Source organism: Rutidosis leptorrhynchoides, chromosome 4, assembly GCF_046630445.1.
Source record: "Rutidosis leptorrhynchoides isolate AG116_Rl617_1_P2 chromosome 4, CSIRO_AGI_Rlap_v1, whole genome shotgun sequence".
Classification (NCBI taxonomy): domain Eukaryota; kingdom Viridiplantae; phylum Streptophyta; class Magnoliopsida; order Asterales; family Asteraceae; genus Rutidosis; species Rutidosis leptorrhynchoides.
This window is the reverse complement of record NC_092336.1, coordinates 252,112,244-252,135,431: the sequence shown is the minus strand read 5'-3', so window position 1 is coordinate 252,135,431 and position 23,188 is coordinate 252,112,244.

Here is a 23,188-nt window from a genome sequence, read left to right as displayed (position 1 = left end):
AGCATGTCTTCAAGCGTTTGTATCATCCTTTCACTCTGCCCATCAGTTTGTGGATGATAGGCAGTACTCATGTCTAGACGAGTTCCTAATGCTTGCTGTAATGTCTGCCAGAATCTTGAAATAAATCTGCCATCCCTATCAGAGATAATAGAGATTGGTATTCCATGTCTGGAGACGACTTCCTTCAAATACAGTCGTGCTAACTTCTCCATCTTGTCATCTTCTCTTATTGGCAGGAAGTGTGCTGATTTGGTGAGACGATCAACTATTACCCAAATAGTATCAAAACCACTTGCAGTCCTTGGCAATTTAGTGATGAAATCCATGGTAATGTTTTCCCATTTCCATTCTGGGATTTCGGGTTGTTGAAGTAGACCTGATGGTTTCTGATGCTCAGCTTTGACCTTAGAACACGTCAAACATTCTCCTACGTATTTAGCAACATCGGCTTTCATACCCGGCCACCAAAAATGTTTCTTGAGATCCTTGTACATCTTCCCCGTTCCAGGATGTATTGAGTATCTGGTTTTATGAGCTTCTCTAAGTACCATTTCTCTCATATCTCCAAATTTTGGTACCCAAATCCTTTCAGCTCTATACCGGGTTTCGTCTTCCCGAATATTAAGATGCTTCTCCGATCCTTTGGGTATTTCATCCTTTAAATTTCCCTCTTTTAAAACTCCTTGTTGCACCTCCTTTATTTGAGTAGTAAGGTTATTATGAATCATTATATTCATAGATTTTACTCGAATGGGTTCTCTGTCCTTCCTGCTCAAGGCATCGGCTACCACATTTGCCTTCCCCGGGTGGTAACGAATCTCAAAGTCGTAATCATTCAATAATTCAATCCACCTACGCTGCCTCATATTCAGTTGTTTCTGATTAAATATGTGTTGAAGACTTTTGTGTTCGGTATATATAATACTTTTGACCCCATATAAGTAGTGCCTCCAAGTCTTTAATACAAAAACAACCGCGCCTAATTCGAAATCATGCGTCGTATAATTTTGTTCGTGAATCTTCAATTGTCTAGACGCATAAGCAATCACCTTCGTTCGTTGCATTAATACACAACCGAGACCTTGCTTTGATGCGTCACAATAAATCACAAAATCATCATTCCCTTCAGGCAATGATAATATAGGTGCCGTAGTTAGCTTTTTCTTCAATAACTGAAACGCTTTCTCTTGTTCATCATTCCATTCAAATTTCTTCCCTTTATGCGTTAATGCAGTCAAGGGTTTTGCTATTCTGGAAAAGTCTTGGATGAACCTTCTGTAGTAACCAGCTAGTCCTAAAAACTGGCGTATGTGTTTCGGAGTTTTCGGGGTTTCCCACTTTTCAATAGTTTCTATCTTTGCCGGATCCACCTTAATACCTTCTTTGTTCACTATGTGACCGAGGAATTGAAATTCTTCCAACCAAAATGCACACTTTGAAAACTTAGCGTACAATTCTTCCTTCCTCAATACTTCTAACACCTTTCTCAAATGTTCACCGTGTTCTTGGTCATTCTTTGAGTAAATAAGTATGTCATCAATGAAAATAATGACAAACTTGTCAAGGTATGGTCCACACACTCGGTTCATAAGGTCCATGAACACAGCTGGTGCATTAGTTAAACCAAACGGCATGACCATAAACTCATAATGACCGTAACGTGTTCTGAAAGCAGTCTTTGGAATATCATCTTCTTTCACCCGCATTTGATGATACCCGGAACGTAAGTCAATCTTTGAATAAACAGACGAGCCTTGTAGTTGATCAAATAAGTCGTCAATTCTCGGTAGTGGGTAGTGGTTCTTGATGGTAAGTTTGTTCAACTCTCGGTAGTCGATACACAACCAGAATGTACCATCTTTCTTCTTGACAAACAAAACAGGAGCTCCCCACGGTGATGTGCTTGGTCGAATGAAACCACGCTCTAAAAGTTCTTGTAATTGGCTTTGCAGTTCTTTCATCTTGCTGGGTGCGAGTCTGTAAGGAGCACGAGCTATTGGTGCAACTCCTGGTACAAGATCTATTTGAAATTCAACGGATCGATGTGGGGGTAATCCCGGTAATTCTTTCGGAAATACATCGGGAAATTCTTTTGCAATGGGAACATCATTGATGCTCTTTTCTTCAGTTTGTACTTTCTCGACGTGTGCTAGAACAGTATAGCAACCTTTTCTTATTAGTTTTTGTGCCTTCAAATTACTAATAAGATGTAACTTCGTGTTGCCCTTTTCTCCATACACCATTAAGGGTTTTCCTTTTTCTCGTATAATGCGAATTGCATTTTTGTAACAGACGATCTCTGCTTTCACTTCTTTCAACCAGTCCATACCGATTATCACATCAAAACTCCCTAACTCTACTGGTATCAAATCAATCTTAAATGTTTCGCTAACCAGTTTAATTTCTCGATTCCGACATATATTATCTGCTGAAATTAATTTACCATTTGCTAATTCGAGTAAAAATTTACTATCCAAAGGCGTCAATGGACAACTTAATTTAGCACAAAAATCTCTACTCATATAGCTTCTATCCGCACCCGAATCAAATAAAACGTAAGCAGATTTATTGTCAATAAGAAACGTACCCGTAACAAGCTCGGGGTCTTCCTGTGCCTCTGCCGCATTAATATTGAAAACTCTTCTGCGGCCTTGTCCATTCGTGTTCTCCTGGTTCGGGCAATTTCTAATGATGTGGCCCGGTTTTCCACATTTATAACAAACTACATTGGCATAACTTGCTCCGACACTACTTGCTCTGCCATTACTCGTTCCGACACCATTTGTTCCTTTCGTTCTATTAACCCCTGGTCCGTAGACCTTACACTTCGCTGCGCTATGACCATTTCTTTTACACTTGTTGCAAAATTTGGTGCAGAACCCCGAGTGATACTTTTCACACCTTTGGCATAGCTGCTTCTGATTGTTGTTGTTGTTGCGGTTATTATTGTTGTTGGGATGATTGTTGTAGTTGCTGCTGTTGTTGTTGTTGTTGTTGTTGTTGTTGTTGTTGTTGTTGTCGTTGTTGGGCCGTTTATTGTAGTTGCGATTGATGTTGCGATTGCTGGGATAATTGTTGCGATTATTGTTGTAATTGCTGTTGTTGTTGTATTGGTGATTCTTATCACCGTTTTCCTCCCACTTTCTTTTGACTTGCTTCACATTGGTCTCTTCAGCAGTCTGTTCTTTAATTCTTTCTTCAATCTGGTTCACTAGTTTGTGAGCCATTCTACATGCCTGTTGTATGGAGGCGGGCTCGTGTGAACTTATATCTTCTTGGATTCTTTCCGGTAATCCTTTCACAAACGCGTCGATCTTCTCTTCCTCATCTTCGAATGCTCCCGGACACAATAGGCACAATTCTGTGAATCGTCTTTCGTACGTGGTAATATCAAATCCTTGGGTTCGTAACCCTCTAAGTTCTGTCTTGAGCTTATTGACCTCGGTTCTGGGACAGTACTTCTCGTTCATCAAGTGCTTGAATGCTGACCACGGTAGTGCGTACGCATCGTCTTGTCCCACTTGCTCTAGATAGGTATTCCACCATGTTAACGCAGAACCTGTGAAGGTATGCGTAGCGTACTTCACTTTGTCCTCTTCAGTGCACTTACTTATGGCAAACACAGATTCGACCTTCTCGGTCCACCGTTTCAATCCGATCGGTCCTTCGGTTCCATCAAATTCCAAAGGTTTGCAGGCAGTGAATTCTTTGTAGGTGCATCCTACACGATTTCCTATACTGCTAGATCCAAGGTTATTGTTGGTATGTAGCGCATCCAGTACTGCGGCTATGTTTGAAGCTAGAAAAGTACGGAATTCCTCTTCATTCATATTCACGGTGTGTCGAGTAGTCGGTGCCATTTCCTTCAAAATAGTCAAATGGAACAAGTTAATCATACAGAATGTTAAGAGTAGTTAATAGTATTTCGTAGCATAATATGAACTCATTTATAAAAGCTTTTTCTTCATATTAGCGTTTTATAAGTTTAAATTCTGGTAGTACCTACCCGTTAAGTTCATACTTAGTAGCTAATATACAATTCAACTACTACAATTCTATATGAAAAACTGATTATAATAATATTTCGCGTTCAAACTTTTATACAATATTTTACAAACTTACAATACCGCTTATTTTACATAAAGCATGAAATATAGCACACAATAACTTTGATACAACATAGTTGTGAAGATAATTCTAGCTAGTACACAAGTCGTTCAGCAAAGGCAATAAAGACACGTAATTCATACATCCAGAAACAAGTCATGCATTCTGGTTTTACTAGGACTACTTCCCATCCTTGGTCTTGTGGAACATAACCGTTATGGCCGTTGGTACGACAGCGTGTTGTAACGTCGTCAAAGGGACGAGGGTTACGTAATGACCAACAGTCTCGTAATAACCTAAAAACCTCATTTCTTACCCCAATTACCGACTCCGTCACTTGTGGGAACGTTTTGTTTAATAGTTGTAGCCCGATGTTCTTGTTCTCACTTTGGTGAGAAGCGAACATTACTAACCCGTAAGCATAACATGCTTCTTTATGTTGCATGTTAGCCGCTTTTTCTAAATCACGAAGTCCTATATTCGGATATACTGAGTCAAAATAATTTCTTAACCCGTTGCGTAAAATAGCATTTGGGTTCCCCACAATATATGCGTCAAAGTAAACACATCGTAACTTATGGATTTCCCAATGTGATATTCCCCATCTTCCGAACGAAAGCCTTTTATAAACCAAGGCATTCTTGGAACGTTCTTCGAATGTCTTACAAACTGATCTCGCCTTAAATAGTTGTGCCGAAGAATTCTGACCGACTCTAGACAAGATTTCATCAATCATGTCTCCGGGTAGGTCTCTTAAAATATTGGGTTGTCTATCCATTTTGTGTTTTTATACTGTAAAATAGACAAGAGTTAGATTCATAAAAAAAAAAATACTTATTAATACAAGCAATTTTTACATATATCATAAAGCATAAGCACACTATATTACTTATATTACACCACACGAATACAACTATCTTATTCCGACTCGCTTGTTTCTACTTCTTCGGTTTTGGTTCGTTTTGCCAAGTTTCTAGGGATATATGAAGTTCCCCTAATACGAGCCATCGTTATCCACATTGGTTTAGAAAAACCTGGTGGTTTAGAGGTTCCCGGGTCATTGTTACAACTTAAGGACTTCGGGGGTTGACGATACATATAAAGTTCATCGGGGTTGGAATTAGATTTCTCTATTTTTATGCCCTTTCCCTTATTATTTTCTTTTGCCTTTTTAAATTCAGTTGGGGTAATTTCTATAACATCATCGGAATTCTCGTCAGAATCCGATTCATCGGAGAATTGGTAATCCTCCCAATATTTTGCTTCTTTGGCGAAAACACCATTGACCATAATTAACCTTGGTCGGTTGGTTGAGGATTTTCTTTTACTTAACCGTTTTATTATTTCCCCCACCGGTTCTATTTCTTCATCCGGTTCCGATTCTTCTTCCGGTTCCGATTCTTCTTCCGGTTCCGATTCTTCTTCCGGTTCCTCTTCGGGAACTTGTGAATCAGTCCACGAATCATTCCAATTTACATTTGACTCTTCATTATTATTAGGTGAGTCAATGGGACTTGTTCTAGAGGTAGACATCTATCGCATAATATCAAACGCGTTAAGAGATTAATATATCACATAATATTCACATGTTAAAAATATATAGTTTCCAACAAAATTTGTTAAGCAATCATTTTTCAAGTAAACACGGTCGAAGTCCAGACTCACTAATGCATCCTAACAAACTCGATAAGACACACTAATGCAAAATTCTGGTTCTCTAAGACCAACGCTCGGATACCAACTGAAATGTCCCGTTCTTATTGATTAAAAACGTTCCATATTAATTGATTTCGTTGCGAGGTTTTGACCTCTATATGAGACGTTTTTCAAAGACTGCATTCATTTTAAAACAAACCATAACCTTTATTTCATCAATAAAGGTTTAAAAAGCTTTACGTAGATTATCAAATAATGATAATCTAAAATATCCTGTTTACACACGACCATTACATAATGGTTTACAATACAAATATGTTACAACAAAATAAGTTTCTTGAATGCAGTTTTTACACAATATCATACAAGCATAGACTCCAAATCTCGTCCTTATTTAAGTATGCGACAGCGGAAACTCTTAATAATCACCTGAGAATAAACATGCTTAAAACGTCAACAAAATGTTGGTGAGTTATAGGTTTAACCTATATATATCAAATCATAATAATAGACCACAAGATTTCATATTTCAATACACATCCCATACATAGAGATAAAAAATCATTCATATGGTGAACACCTGGTAACCGACATTAACAAGATGCATATTTAAGAATATCCCCATCATTCCGGGACACCCTTCGGATATGATATAAATTTCGAAGTACTAAAGCATCCGGTACTTTGGATGGGGTTTGTTAGGCCCAATAGATCTATCTTTAGGATTCGCGTCAATTAGGGTGCCTGTTCCCTAATTCTTAGATTACCAGACTTAATAAAAAGGGGCATATTCGATTTCGATAATTCAACCATAGAATGTAGTTTCACGTACTTGTGTCTATTTTGTAAATCATTTATAAAACCTGCATGTATTCTCATCCCAAAAATATTAGATTTTAAAAGTGGGACTATAACTCACTTTCACAGATTTTTACTTCGTCGGGAAGTAAGACTTGGCCACTGGTTGATTCACGAACCTATAACAATATATACATATATATCAAAGTATGTTCAAAATATATTTACAACACTTTTAATATATTTTGATGTTTTAAGTTTATTAAGTCAGCTGTCCTCGTTAGTAACCTACAACTAGTTGTCCACAGTTAGATGTACAGAAATAAATCGATAAATATTATCTTGAATCAATCCACGACCCAGTGTATACGTATCTCAGTATTGATCACAACTCAAACTATATATATTTTGGAATCAACCTCAACCCTGTATAGCTAACTCCAACATTCACATATAGAGTGTCTATGGTTGTTCCGAAATATATATAGATGTGTCGACATGATAGGTCGAAACATTGTATACGTGTCTATGGTATCTCAAGATTACATAATATACAATACAAGTTGATTAAGTTATGGTTGGAATAGATTTGTTACCAATTTTCACGTAGCTAAAATGAGAAAAATTATCCAATCTTGTTTTACCCATAACTTCTTCATTTTAAATCCGTTTTGAGTGAATCAAATTGCTATGGTTTCATATTGAACTCTATTTTATGAATCTAAACAGAAAAAGTATAGGTTTAAAGTTGGAAAAATAAGTTACAAGTCATTTTTGTAAAGGTAGTCATTTTAGTCGAAAAAACGACGTCTAGATGACCATTTTAGAAAACATACTTCCACTTTGAGTTTAACCATAATTTTTGGATATAGTTTAATGTTCATAATAAAAATCATTTTCTTAGAATAACAACTTTTAAATCAAAGTTTATCATAGTTTTTAATTAACTAACCCAAAACAGCCCCCGGTGTTACTACAACGGCGTAAATCCGGTTTTACGGTGTTTTTCGTGTTTCCAGGTTTTAAATCATTAAGTTAGCATATCATATAGATATATAACATGTGTTTAGTTGATTTTAAAAGTCAAGTTAGAAGGATTAACTTTTGTTTGCGAACAAGTTTAGAATTAACTAAACTATGTTCTAGTGATTACAAGTTTAAACCTTCGAATAAGATAGCTTTATATGTATGAATCGAATGATGTTATGAACATCATTACTACCTTAAGTTCCTTGGATAAACCTACTGGAAAAGAGAAAAATGGATCTAGCTTCAACGGATCCTTGGATGGCTCGAAGTTCTTGAAGCAGAATCATGACACGAAAACAAGTTCAAGTAAGATCATCACTTGAAATAAGATTGTTATAGTTATAGAAATTGAACCAAAGTTTGAATATGATTATTACCTTGTATTAGAATGATAACCTACTGTAAGAAACAAAGATTTCTTGAGGTTGAATGATCACCTTACAAGATTGGAAGTGAGCTAGCAAACTTGAAAGTATTCTTGATTTTATGTAACTAGAACTTGTAAAATATATGAAGAACACTTAGAACTTGAAGATAGAACTTGAGAGAGATCAATTAGATGAAGAAAATTGAAGAATGAAAGTGTTTGTAGGTGTTTTTGGTCGTTGGTGTATGGATTAGATATAAAGGATATGTAATTTTGTTTTCATGTAAATAAGTCATGAATGATTACTCATATTTTTGTAATTTTATGAGATATTTCATGCTAGTTGCCAAATGATGGTTCCCACATGTGTTAGGTGACTCACATGGGCTGCTAAGAGCTGATCATTGGAGTGTATATACCAATAGTACATACATCTAAAAGCTGTGTATTGTACGAGTACGAATACGGGTGCATACGAGTAGAATTGTTGATGAAACTGAACGAGGATGTAATTGTAAGCATTTTTGTTAAGTAGAAGTATTTTGATAAGTGTCTTGAAGTCTTTCAAAAGTGTATGAATACATATTAAAACACTACATGTATATACATTTTAACTGAGTCGTTAAGTCATCGTTAGTCGTTACATGTAAATGTTGTTTTGAAACCTTTAGGTTAACGATCTTGTTGAATGTTTTTAACCCATTGTTTATTATAACAAATGAGATGTTAAATTGTTATATTATCATGATATTATGATATATAATATATCTCAGTATGATGTATATACAGTTAAATGTCGTTACAACGATAATCGTTACATATATGTCTCGTTTCGAAATCATTAAGTTAGTAGTCTTATTTTTACATATGTATTTCATTGTTAATACACTTAATAATATATTTACTTATCATTTAACATAATTAACCAAGTGTATCAATATCTTAATATGATTCATATGTACCTAGTAAGACGTTGTTATAACGATAATCGTTATATATATCGTTTTCGAGTTTCTTAAATTAATAGTCTCATTTTTATGTATATAACTCATTGTTAAAATACCTAATGAGATACATACTTATAATAAAAACATGTTAACTATATATATAACCATATATATGTCATTGTATAGTTTTTACAAGTTTTAACGTTCGTGAATCACCGGTCAACTTGGGTGGTCAATTGTCTATATGAAACATATTTCAATTAATTAAGTCTTAACAAGTTTGATTGCTTAACATGTTGGAAACATTTAATCATGTAAATATCAATCTCAATTAATATATACAAACATGGAAAAGTTCGGGTCACTACACCTTCTTCACAGCTCCGCAGTCGCGGAGCTTTGGATTCCAGCTCATTTGTTGATTTAAAACGTGGGTTGCTGATTATTTTATAATATATATATATATATATATATATATATATATATATATATATATATATATATATATATATATATATATATATATAACACTAATTATATATTATATTATATTCTTGTGCATAGTTAACTTGTAATTTCAGGTCCGTTGAGTCACACGTTAATAGTTGGTTCATATCTCGGTTCCGGATTTTCGAACGCCTTTTCGTATAATTTAATATCTTGTACTTTGTGTTTTGCGGCTTGTACTCTTGTAATTTCTAGACGTTTCTCATCAATAATTTGAACCACTTGGATTGTACTTTGTACTTTTTAGCTTTTTGGTTGTTTGCGTCTTCAAATCCTAGAATCTATCTTTTGTCTTCACCTTTTATTATTTAAACGAATATCACTTGGAAATAGAACAATTGCAACTAAAAGCTTGTCTTTCTTGAAGGATAATGCTATGAAATATATGTTCGTTTTTAGCATTATCAAATATTCCCACACTTGAGCGTTGCTTGTCCTCAAGTAATATAGAACTTGAATATAAGTTTACTAGAATCAATTCTTTATTCTTCACATTTGTACATCAGTGATTTTGATACGGCGGTATGAACAATGATAGTAACGATGTGGTTTACAGTCCCATATGACTATAAAAATTTAGATCCTTTTAGGAAATTGGATCTTTATGAAAACATTTGATCTTTTGAAAATTCAATCTAGCTTTTACCCTAGATAAGTTTTCCGGAATAACCATTCACCGGTGTTCGCAAATTGTTTTTGTGGGTTTTGTGGGTTCAGATTTGAAAATTTTAGCTCAAAACTTGTAGTTTTGTGTCACCCACTTACTAACCTTGTATTAGGAAAGCAACACGTCCAGTATACTTGCTCCGTATATTACCTTTCGGTAAACTACCTTTCGGTTGTAAAGGAAAGCGTTCAACAAGCAACTGTTAAGGCAATGTCTAATGACATGCTTTTGATTATGGTCTACATCGTGTCGGATGCAATTACTATCCTTTGTAGGAGCAATAGTAAATATCACCCTATAATTTTTCGGTCTGGCACAAGGTCCTGTCTTCGACCATGCTATGCAACCACCGTTCTTACAGTTGACACCCCATTTGGTTCAGGTGACCTAATGAATTCCGGTGAATTCTTAGGATTTTACGTTCAATGGTAATGAACACATTGAAAATGGGTTTTCAGAAAACAAATCGGTTTGTAATTTGATTAAAATATTTTCTCGTTCAAGCTCGAGTTTAGATATCATCGAATTCCATGAGTTTGTAATTCTCAATCTTTAAAAGTCAATCTCAAGGATTGAGTAATATCAGGCTTAAATGTTGATTTTTAATCTTTTAAGGAGATTATCTTCTCTGGGGATCTGATTCATTAGTCTTATAAGCTAATTTGCACGGTGCCCCCCATTGTACGAGACAGATCCTCTCATGGTTAGGATAAGTCAGACCACTTGGCGACCCTGTTTGATGCTGAGGTCCGTGGATTTCCAGCTGATTTTCGAGAAAACTTTTCAAGGTTTTTCGTAGACTCTACAACTGGTCTGGACGACAACCTCCTGACCTAAAGCAAGAAGCGTGTGTCTTTTTCTCAGAAGACTGTACTTCCTTTTAAATTAAGTGGCACATTTCTTTCAAATATATTATAAGAAATCGAGTAAAACTGATTAAAATCGTCCAAAACAAAAGTACCTTCAATTATTTGTACAAAAATATGTGATATATGATTTAAATAACTTGGTAAATTTTTCCCACACTTAGCTTTTATATTTCTTTCTTTGCCTTTTTATTCTCTTCTATTCCATTTTAAATGAATTCAAGCATTTTTGGTTGTTTCTCAATTTATGTCCTTTCTGAGGTAACAATAATTTTGGTGTTAACACCTAGTTTTATCGTTCATAAATATGTATAAACGAGATTTTGAATTCATTTATTTAAATATTTTTTTTTTAATTTTTTTTTTACTAGAAGTGGGTAGTCAGTATATAAGACTAGGGCTGTTCTTTATTATCATAGAGCACTAGATTCTAATACAACTACTGCGTTACTAGTAAAGTTTAACGGTGGCTATTAAACCAAGTGATATAAGTCAAATTTTTTAAAATCCAAAAGAATTTCCGAAAGAATTTAATCCCTTCCCACACTTAAGATCTTGCAATGCCCTTATTTGCAAGAAATCAGTAACAATTTAAATTATTGAGGGTGATTAGCGTAGAAAAATGATTAAATTTTACCAAAGTTTCCAAACATATTGTTGTTTGTTTGAATGATAAATGGTGCACTTCATTTGTTCATTCCTGCAGTTGTTATTTCACATATATTTTGCATCTAGTCGTCAAAATTAGTTGCTTTTGCTGAACTTAATGACAGTCTTTGAAAGTGCACTGTTTTACCCTTTTTTCTACATGAGATAAACTACAAACATATATATACATATTTTTGAAGTTGGGTATATCACCCCACATTCAAAAATTATTAAAATATAATAATAAAAGTTAGAAAATTATAAAAACTATTACAGTATCAAAAGAAGTATTAAAAGTATAAAATTACAAGTTACAAAATCAATAAAAATATAAATAAAAGAAAATTATGGTTGATGAGGATGGTTCCAGTAGGGATTCCATTCATAACCTTAAGTGATGTAGAATGCTTGAGCTGGGTTATATGTAGGGAACGGTTGTCGGGTCTGTATAGTCCAGGGAGGAAATATGGTCAGTTGAGTAGGAATGTAGTTTGTGTTATTGTAGACACAATGGCTTATGATTTGGCTTTGATGATATTGCCAATCTGCAAATGCTCGTTGTCTAGCCATTTCATACTCATTTTGGGCCCAAAAAAATTTGCATTTCTGTCATCTAATTCCCTCCTCCCGCATTACCTTGCTCCTGATCTCTTTCTACCTGTGGATGCGCGCCATCATATGGTGCTGCAGCGTTATGTCGTTTCTTTAAAATCTTTGCACCATGATATACTTGCAAACCAATTCTATCACGGGGTTCTGGTACTGCAATTAATAATCCCCCTGACTTCTATCCACATTGAGATACTCAGCAATTAAAGTAATAAAGATACCACCTCCTATTATACTATTAGGCTGCATACCCCTAACAATTACCGATAAATAATAACTCACACAATAAGATATACTCACAACGCTCTGTGGATCTCGAATACACATGAGGTAAAATAAATTATTTTCATTTGCCTTCTCTTTGTTCCTACCTCGCTGTGTAATCGAGTTTGCTAAAATCCTATGGATCACTCTTAGCTCAGCTCTATTAATATCAGTATAAGAGTAATATCCCCCACAAAATCGGTTATGGCTAGTCATTCTACTCCATATTCCATTCATATCAAAATTTTCATCAACCCTCCTACCATTAATTATCAACCTTTGACAATCAGTATATGCTAGTTCCTCAGGTGTATATATACACAAAGCCTGAGCCATATCTAATAGAGACATATGGCGTATCACACCTCCTAACAAAAATCTAATAAAGCTCCGATCGGTTAAGGTAGCTACCAGATCATTTATTTCAACACTACATAATAATTCCACACACCATTCTCTATATACAGGCCTACGTATATTGAATAATCGTTTCCAATCATTAAAAGTAGAATTACCATACCTTTGTGTAAGTAATTCTCTAATTGGCTCGGCTAATCTCACTGTTTCTAACAGTTCCCAATCTATCACCCTGGGTACTTCAACATTCTTTGACTGAAGAATGTGTGAGTTCCTCTGATATTTTGGATAATCTATCCAATGTCTGTCAAATCTTAAATTAGGGTGTAAATCTGCCAATTGTATATTTGAATATGAAATGAATTGATGCGGTAGATTTTGTCTATATTGGTTGTTAATCTCCTGTTCGTCTGCATTCTCAGGAGGAGCATTGTGAGCCTGGGAAGCGGATGAAGATTCACCCCTTTCAGTCAGCAAAACACATTAAACACAATATTTTGTGCATCCAAATATGCATTAGTGTTAGCAAAATCATAAATCAAAACAATCATAATGACATGTTTAAACAATATTAAACTTATACACAATTTCATAAAATTAACAATTCTACACTTTTATAAATAAACATATATCAAAATGTATACAATGTTTCTAAGCATTCAACTTCTAAAACATGTCATAAATAATCCTTATAGCAATTAAACAAGTTTCAAATGGCATTCATATCAAATTAATCAAGTTCATGCATTTTTGACTCAAAAAGTCAACAATCTTGCTCAAAAATCATGTTTAGGATCAAAGTTTTGATCATTTAGCAACTTAAACTTGTTACACTACTTAATTAAGCATGAACTAACAACAAAATTCGGCCATAACCCGTTTATATCAAAAAGCCTCAATTTTGCTCAAGAACACAAACCCTAGATTACTCAAAATTTGAAGTTTAAGGCTTCTAATCATGTTAAATATCATCAATCTAGGTTATACAAGCATAGTATATAAACAATTTAAGTACAATTAAACAAGAAATCATCAAAATCAAATTAGGTATAATTTTACTCAAGAACACTAAAAATCCGGATTAAAGAGTGTTTAGATGTAGAAATTACCGATCTTCTTGAAAAACTTCTTGGTAGGATTGTTCTCGACATGATTTTAGCAAAAAATTTGATGATTAACGGTGAAAAATCGTGATTTTGAGAGGGTTTTTGGGTGTTTTTTCGCAGAAAAATGTGATTGTGTGTGTGGACTGGTCTGTCTCGACCAGTTAACTGGTCTGGATTTTTCAAGCTCCGCGAGTGCGGTGCTTTTTCTACTGAGAAGCTTCGCAAGTGTGGTTCTCTTTTTTTTTAACCTTTATTCATAAAACAATTAATTGATTAATTTTTAAAATTTTGTTTCCTTTTTATTTAGGCAGAGGTTGTTTCGGTATGTTTACCTAGTCCGTCCCTCGACAAAATTTAAAATTTGTCATTTTAAAGCATTTGTTTTAAAAGCAAAGATTTTTGGGTTTTTTTTAGTGTTTTTGGCATACTTTAAATCAATAATTAAAAATAATGATAATAAAAGTTCTCGTCCCGCCCTCGGGTAAAGCAATTTCAGTTCAACGACCTAGTCTTCAACTCACGACGAATTTTAGAAATCATATTTTTAACTTAATGAAATAAAGTACATTTTTGTTTTTAAATTCACACCAAACTTAAATTTAAAATGCATATTAAAATTTCATATAAATATTAATAATATTTATACATTGGTTTTACAAATTTATATTTAAAATAATATAGTTATATATTGATTTTAAAAACAAAGTAAAATTAAAAATAAAAATCTTTTTGGTCTTTTATCCCACTTTAATCAATCAAATATTTACAAAAATATACGTCCCTCTTTTGGGTAAAGTAATTTCGGCTATATTACCTAGTTTTACTCCTGCCGAATTTCTGAAATATTTTGAATTGATTGATTAAAGATATTTATACCTTATGAATAAATGGTAAATTTCGCAGTGATGAATTAAATTTTTGTATGATATCAATAATTTTGGTTTCGCATACCTAATTTTATTGAATATCAATTTAATACTTTATAGCGAATGATTCAGTGTTTATTATCAAAAGGTTAAAAGTAATAAATAAAAATAAATAAAAACTGTACATACTTACTTGTGAGATAGAATTCTCAGAGACCTTCTTTAGCCGACTCATAGGAGAGTCGTTCAATTTGGTTTTCCATAGCTACATAAACGTAACCTCGATTTTTCAATAACTTTTCTTCTAAACATATGAATGGTCCTTCTCTGCATAGAGTAACGAATTCTGTATTGGAATGTGTTTGAATGTTCAAAAATTTCCCTTCGTGTGACCATTTTCCACATTTATGACATCTTTCAAGGTGTCGTGCTCTTCTTTTTGTTGCGGATTTTGATTTTCCTTTACCAAAATGTGTCTTATGATGATTCTTCCTGAGTTCTTTCCTCACTTCGTCCATTTTTCCTCTTATGAATGATACTAGTTCACTCGGGAAGGTGTTATTATTACGTTTAGTAATCATAGCGTGTAGTAGTAGACCATGGTTCAGATCAAAGGAATTCTTCATCTCGTAAAACCTAAAAAAAATAAAAATTCATAATGGAGGGAGAAGACTAGTTCTTTAGGGTCTGCTAGGAAAAGACCAATCGGATTCCATTCTCGAGAACTACACAAAAACAGAACATCTAACTCTAACAGAAATTCATATTACCCTTAAAAGATTCGAATCTTCCCACACTTAGTTAGCTGTGGTGTCGAAATTGTGATTAACTTCATCTTCAACTTCCATTGGATTATCTATGTAATGTTTAACTCTGTGACCATTAACCTTAAATTCAATCCCATTTGAATTTATTAACTCTACTGTTCCGTAAGGGAAAACTCTTTTGACTATGAATGGTCCAGACCATCTTGATTTCAATTTTCCAGGAAATAGCTTGAATCGTGAATTGAAAAAGAAGAACTATGTCTCCTTCCTTGAATTCTTTTGAACTTCTGATTCTTTTATCATGCCATTTTTTCGTTCTTTCCTTATAGATTAACGAATTTTCATATGCATCATGTCTTAATTCTTCTAATTCATTTAGTTGACTTAACCGTAGACGTCCGGCTTCATGTAAATCAAGATTACATGTCTTCAAAGCCCAAAATGCTTTATGCTCAATTTCTACTGGAAGGTGACATGCTTTTCTGTAAATGAGTTTAAAAGTTGTGGTGCCAATTGGAGTTTTGTAGGCTGTTCTAAAAGCCCAGAGTGCATCCTCCAATTTCATGGACCATTCCTTTGGATTCGATTCTACGATTTTCTCTAGAATACGTTTTAAAGCTCGGTTGGTATTTTCAACTTGTCCACTTGTTTGTGGATGATAAGCAGTAGAGATTTTATGAGTTACTCCATATCTTTTGAGAACTTTCTCAATTTGATTATTACAAAAATGAGTACCCCGATCACTTATTAAAGCTTTCGGTGTTCCGAACCTAGCAAAAAGACATTTTAAGAAGTTGACTTCAACTCATGCATCGTTAGTTGAGAGAGCTTGTGCTTTCGCCCATTTAGATACATAATCAATGGCAACGAGAATGTAGAGATTATTATGAAATTTTGGAAATGGACCCATAAAGTCAATACCCCAAACATCAAAAACTTCACATACTTGAATGACATTTTGTGGCATTTCATCACGTTGACTTATTTTTTTGGCCCTTTGACATGCATCACAGGATTTACAAAGAAGGGGTGCGTCTTTGAAAATTGTAGGCCAATAGAATCCAGCGTCGTAGCCTTTTCTTGCTGTGAGTTGAGGCCCATAATGCCCTCATGTTGATCCTGTGTGACAATGGTTTAAGATTTGACTAGCTTCATCTCCGAATACGCATCGGTGTATTATTCCATCAGGACAACTTTTAAACAAATGTGGATCTTCCCAAAAATAGTGTTTTATATCACTAAAGAATTTCTTTCATTTTTGGTACGACAGCCCTTTTTCAAGGAATCCACATACTAAGTAGTTTGCATAGTCTGCAAACCATGGAATTTCATTATAATCGATCTTCAATAGATATTCATCAGGAAAGTTGTCTTGTATGGTTGATTCATTTAGAACTTCCAATTCGGGATTTTCAAGACGAGAAAGATGATCAGCTGCGAGATTTTCTGCTCCCTTTTTGTCTCGGATCTCAATATCGAACTCTTGTAAGAGTAAGATCCAACGGATTAATCGTGGTTTGGCATCTTGTTTTGAATATAGGTATCTAAGAGTAGAATGATTGGTATAGACCACCGTTTTAGCTAGAACAAGATATGAACGAAATTTGTCAAAAGCAAAGACAATAGCAAGGAGTACTTTTCAGTAGTTGTGTAATTTGTTTGTGCTCCTTGTAACATCTTACTAGCGTAATAAATAGGTTGAAATCGTTTTTTAATTCTTTGACCTAAAACGCCTCCCATTACAAAATCACTTGCATCGCACATGAGTTCAAATGGTAGATTCCAATTTGGAGTTATCATGATTGGCGCATTAGTGAGTTTTTCTTTAAGAATATTAAAAGATTTGATGCATTCATCCGAAAAGATGAATGGAGCATCCTTTTCTAGGAGTTTATTCATAGGAGTGGCAATTTTAGAAAAATCTTTTATGAAACGTCGGTAAAAACCGGCATGCCCTAGAAAACTCCTAACTCCTCTAACATTGGTGGGATGTGGAAGTTTAGCAATTATATCTACTTTAGCTCTATCCACTTCAATTCCTTCCTTTAAAATTTTATGACCAAGAACGATGCCTTCTTTAACCATGAAATGGCATTTCTCCCAATTAAGAACTAGATTTGATTTCTCACATCTAATAAGCATTCATTCAAGATTAACTAGACATGTTTCAAAAGTATCACCGAAGACTGAAAAGTCATCCATGAAAACTTCCATGCATTCTTCTATCGTGTCGTGAAAAATTGTCATCATGCACCTTTGAAAGGTTGCAGGGGCGTTGCAAAGTCCAAATGGCATGCGTTTGTAAGAAAAAGTACCATAAGGGCACGTGAACGTGGTTTTCTCTTGATCCTCAGGTGCGATTGGAATTTGAAAGTATCCGGAAAAACCGTCAAGAAAACAATAGTAACTATTTCCAGCTAATCTTTCCAACATTTGATCAATGAAAGGTAAAGGAAAGTGATCTTTTCTGGTGGCGTCATTTAATTTTCTATAATCAAAACAAACACGCCATCCCGTTACAGTCTTAGTAGGAATAAGCTTATCTTTTTCATTTTTGATGACAGTCATGCCACCCTTCTTAGGCACGCATTGAACTGGGCTTACCCATGGACTATCAGAGATTGGATAAATTAATCTTGCATCTAGCAGTTTAATAATTTCTTTCTTAACAACATCTTGCATATTAGGATTTAGTCTTCGTTGGCGTTGCACATATGTTTTATGACCTTCTTCCATAAGGATTTTATGTGTGCAATACGAAGGACTTATGCCTTTAATGTCATGAATCTTCCATGCAATAGCTGGTTTATGAGCTTTTAGCACAGAAATGAGTTGAGATTTTTCATTTTTCGTAAGAGAAGACGATATTATTACAGGTAATTCAGATTCACCATGTAAATAAGCGTATTCCAAATGGTTTGGAAGTGGTTTTAACTCTAATATCGGTGGTTCTTCTATCGATGATTTATATCGATATATGTCTTCTTCTTTTAACATTTGAAGTTCTTCTGTTGTTGGTTTGTATTCATTTGCCATGAGTGCGGCTAACATTTCAGCTTCATCAATTGGTTCAGTTCCTTCTCCTAAAGAACATTCTCCTGTTCCTTGTAATTCTGGAAATTCTTGTAACAATTCTGCATGTGAATCTATAGTTTGAATATAATAACATGTATCATCTGCAGATTGCGGTTGTTGCATGGCTCTATCAACAGAAAAGTTAACACTCTCGTCCTCTATACTTAGGGTCAGTTTCTTACCAAACACATCTATTATTGCTTTAGCCGTGTTTAAGAATGGTCTTCCTAATATGAGAGGAACTCGAGAATCTTCTTCCATATCCGGAATAACAAAATCTACTGGAAATACTAAAGTATCAACTTTAACTAGCATGTTCTCCATTATCCCTCTAGGATATTTTACTGATCGATCGGCTAGTTGTATGCTTATTCGTGTTGGTTTCAATTCTCCAAGATCTAGTTTCAATTCTCCAATGCTTCTATTGAACTAAGACTACCCAGAAAACATGGAATTGTGAAACTTCCTGGATCTGAGAGTTTTTCTAGTAGTTTATTCAACAGTACTGCAGAACAATTAGCATTCATTGTAACAGCTGAGAGTTCTTCCATTTTCTTTCCATTTGTGATTAGATCTTTCAGGAATTTAGCATATCTTGGCATTCCTGAAATCACATCAATGAAAGGAAGATTGACATTCATTTGTTTAAACATATCCAAGAATTTGAATTGCTCGGCTTCAAGTCTTTCTTTTCTCATTTTATTCGGGTAAGGAAGTGGTGGTTGGTATGGTTTAACATAAGGCTTTGCCTTAACTGTGTTATCTTCATTAACCTTTTCAACTACCGGTTCTGTTTCCTTATCTTGCTTAGGTTGTGGTGCCTGTGTAGCAGGAATAGAGTCATCAGAAATTACAGGTATTTCAGGTGGTTTATGTAGTGACCCAAACTTTTCCATGTTTATATATATTAATTGAGATTGATATTTACATGATTAAATGTTTCCAACATGTTAAGCAATCAAACTTGTTAAGACTTGATTAATTGAAATATGTTTGATATAGACAATTGACCACCTAAGTTGACCGGTGATTCACGAACGTTAAAACTTGTAAAAACTATATGATGACATATATATGGATATATATATATATATAGTTAACATGATACTATGATAAGTAAACATATCATTAAGTATATTAACAATGAACTACATATGTAAAAACAAGACTACTAACTTAATGATTTTTAAACGAGACATATATGTAACGATTATCGTTGTAAAGACATTTAATGTATATATATCATATTAAGAGATATTCATACATGATAATATCATGATAATATAATAATTTAAAATCTCATTTGATATTATAAACATTGGGTTAACAACATTTAACAAGATCATTAACCTAAAGGTTTCAAAACAACACTTACATGTAACGACTAACGATGACTTAACGACTCAGTTAAAATGTATATACATGTAGTGTTTTAATATGTATTTATACACTTTTGAAAGACTTCAATACACTTATCAAAATACTTCTACTTAACAAAAATTCTTACAATTACATCCTCGTTCAGTTTCATCAACAATTCTACTCGTATGCACCCGTATTCGTACTCGTACAATACACAGCTTTTAGATGTATGTACTATTGGTATATACACTCCAATGATCAGATCTTAGCAGCCCATGTAAGTCACCTAACACATGTGGGAACCATCATTTGGCAGCTAGCATGAAATATCTCATAAAATTACAAAAATATGAGTAATCATTCATGACTTATTTACATGAAAACAAAATTACATATCCTTTATATCTAATCCATACACCAACGACCAAAAACACTTTCATTCTTCAATTTTCTTCATCTAATTAATCTCTCTCAAGTTCTATCTTCAAGTTCTAAGTGTTCTTCATAAATTCTACAAGTTCTAGTTACATAAAATTAAGAATACTTTCAAGTTTGCTAGCTCACTTCCAATCTTTTAAGGTGATCATCCAACCTCAAGAAATCTTTTTTTCTTACAGTAGGTTATCATTCTAATACAAGGTAATAATCATATTCAAACTTTGGTTCAATTTCTATAACTATAACAATCTTATTTCGAGTGGAAATCTTACTTGAAATTGTTTTCGTGTCATGATTCTGCTTCAAGAATTTTCAAGCCATCCAAGGATCCTTTGAAGCTAGATCCATTTTTTTCATTTCCAGTTGGTTTATCCAAGGAACTTGAGGTAGTAATTATGTTCATAACATCATTCAATTCATACATAAAATGCTGTCTTATTCAACGTTATAAACTTGTAATCACTAGAACATAGTTTAGTTAATTCTAAACTTATTCGCAAATAAAGTTAATCCTTCTAACTTGACTTTTAAAATCAACCAAACACATGTTATATATCTATATGATATGCTAACTTAATGATTTAAAACCTGGAAACACGAAAAACACCGTAAAACCGGATTTACGCCGTCGTAGTAACACCGCGGGCTGTTTTGGGTTAGTTAATTAAAAACTATGATAAACTTTGATTTAAAAGTTGTTATTCTGAGAAAATGATTTTTATTATGAACATGAAACTATATCCAAAAATTATGGTTAAACTCAAAGTGGAAGTATGTTTTCTAAAATGGTCATCTAGACGTCGTTCTTTCGACTGAAATGACTACCTTTACAAAAATGACTTGTAACTTATTTTTCCGACTATAAACCTATACTTTTTCTGTTTAGATTCATAAAATAGAGTTCAATATGAAACCATAGCAATTTGATTCACTCAAAACGGATTTAAAATGAAGAAGTTATGGGTAAAACAAGATTGGATAATTTTTCTCATTTTAGCTACATGAAAATTGGTAACAAATCTATTCCAACCATAACTTAATCAACTTGTATTGTATATTATGTAATCTTGAGATACCATAGACACGTATACAATGTTTCGACCTATCATGTCGACACATCTATATATATTTCGGAACAACCATAGACACTCTATATGTGAATGTTGGAGTTAGCTATACAGGGTTGAGGTTGATTCCAAAATATATATAGTTTGAGTTGTGATCAATACTGAGATACGTATACACTGGGTCGTGGATTGATTCAAGATAATATTTATCGATTTATTTCTGTACATCTAACTGTGGACAACTAGTTGTAGGTTACTAACGAGGACAGCTGACTTAATAAACTTAAAATATCAAAATATATTAAAAGTGTTGTAAATATATTTTGAACATACTTTAATATATATGTATATATTGTTATAGGTTCGTGAATCAACCAGTGGCCAAGTCTTACTTCCCGACGAAGTAAAAATCTGTGAAAGTGAGTTATAGTCCCATTTTTAAAATCTAATATTTTTGGGATGAGAATACATGCAGGTTTTATAAATGATTTACAAAATAGACAAAAGTACGTGAAACTACATTCTATGGTTGAATTATTGAAATCGAATATGCCCCTTTTTATTAAGTCTGGTAATCTAAGAATTAGGGAACAGACACCCTAATTGACGCGAATCCTAAAGATAGATCTATTGAGCCTAACAAACCCCATCCAAAGTACCGGATGCTTTAGTACTTCAAAATTTATATCATATCCGAAGGGTGTCCCGGAATGATGGGGATATTATTATATATGCATCTTGTTAATGTCGGTTACCAGGTGTTCACCATATGAATGATTTTTATCTCTATGTATGGGATGTGTATTGAAATATGAAATCTTGTGGTCTATTATTATGATTTAATATATATAGGTTAAACCTATAACTCACCAACATTTTTGTTGACGTTTTAAGCATGTTTATTCTCAGGTGATTATTAAGAGCTTCCGTTGTCGCATACTTAAATAAGGACGAGATTTGGAGTCCATGCTTGTATGATATTGTGTAAAAACTGCATTCAAGAAACTTATTTTGTTGTAACATATTTGTATGGTAAACCATTATGTAATGGTCATGTGTAAACAGGATATGTTAGATTATAATTATTTGATAATCTACGTAAAGCTTTTTAAACCTTTATTGATGAAATAAAGGTTATGGTTTGTTTTAAAATGAATGCAGTCTTTGAAAAACGTCTCATATAGAGGTCAAAACCTCGCAACGAAATCAATTAATATGGAACGTTTTTAATCAATAAGAACGGGACATTTCAGTTTAAGTGTAATACCACTTCTCGTGGTAATGGCTTTAGCTGTTTCATTTCGGGGGTTAGCATTTGTATCACTAGGTAGACTCCCCGGTTTTCTTTCACCTATCAACTTGCTAGGTTGCTTACTTCTTGTTTCAGATTTTGGATTGAAGCTTGTTGATTTCTAAATGCTTGAGCATTTTGTTCATTAGTTTGTTTTTGAGATGTGAAAAACTGCGTTTGAGATTCAACTAGCTTCGACATCATAACTGCGTTTGAGATTCAACTAGCTTCGACATCATATCTTCTAAATTTGGCTTTTTCTCATCGGTTTGTGGTGGTTTAATTGGAAAAATAGGTCTTTGCTGGTTGTAAGTATTATTAGATACTTGTTGATTGCTAAGACCTTGTTGGTTGTTGTATGGAACATTTCGGTTCTAATTCTGATTTTGATTGT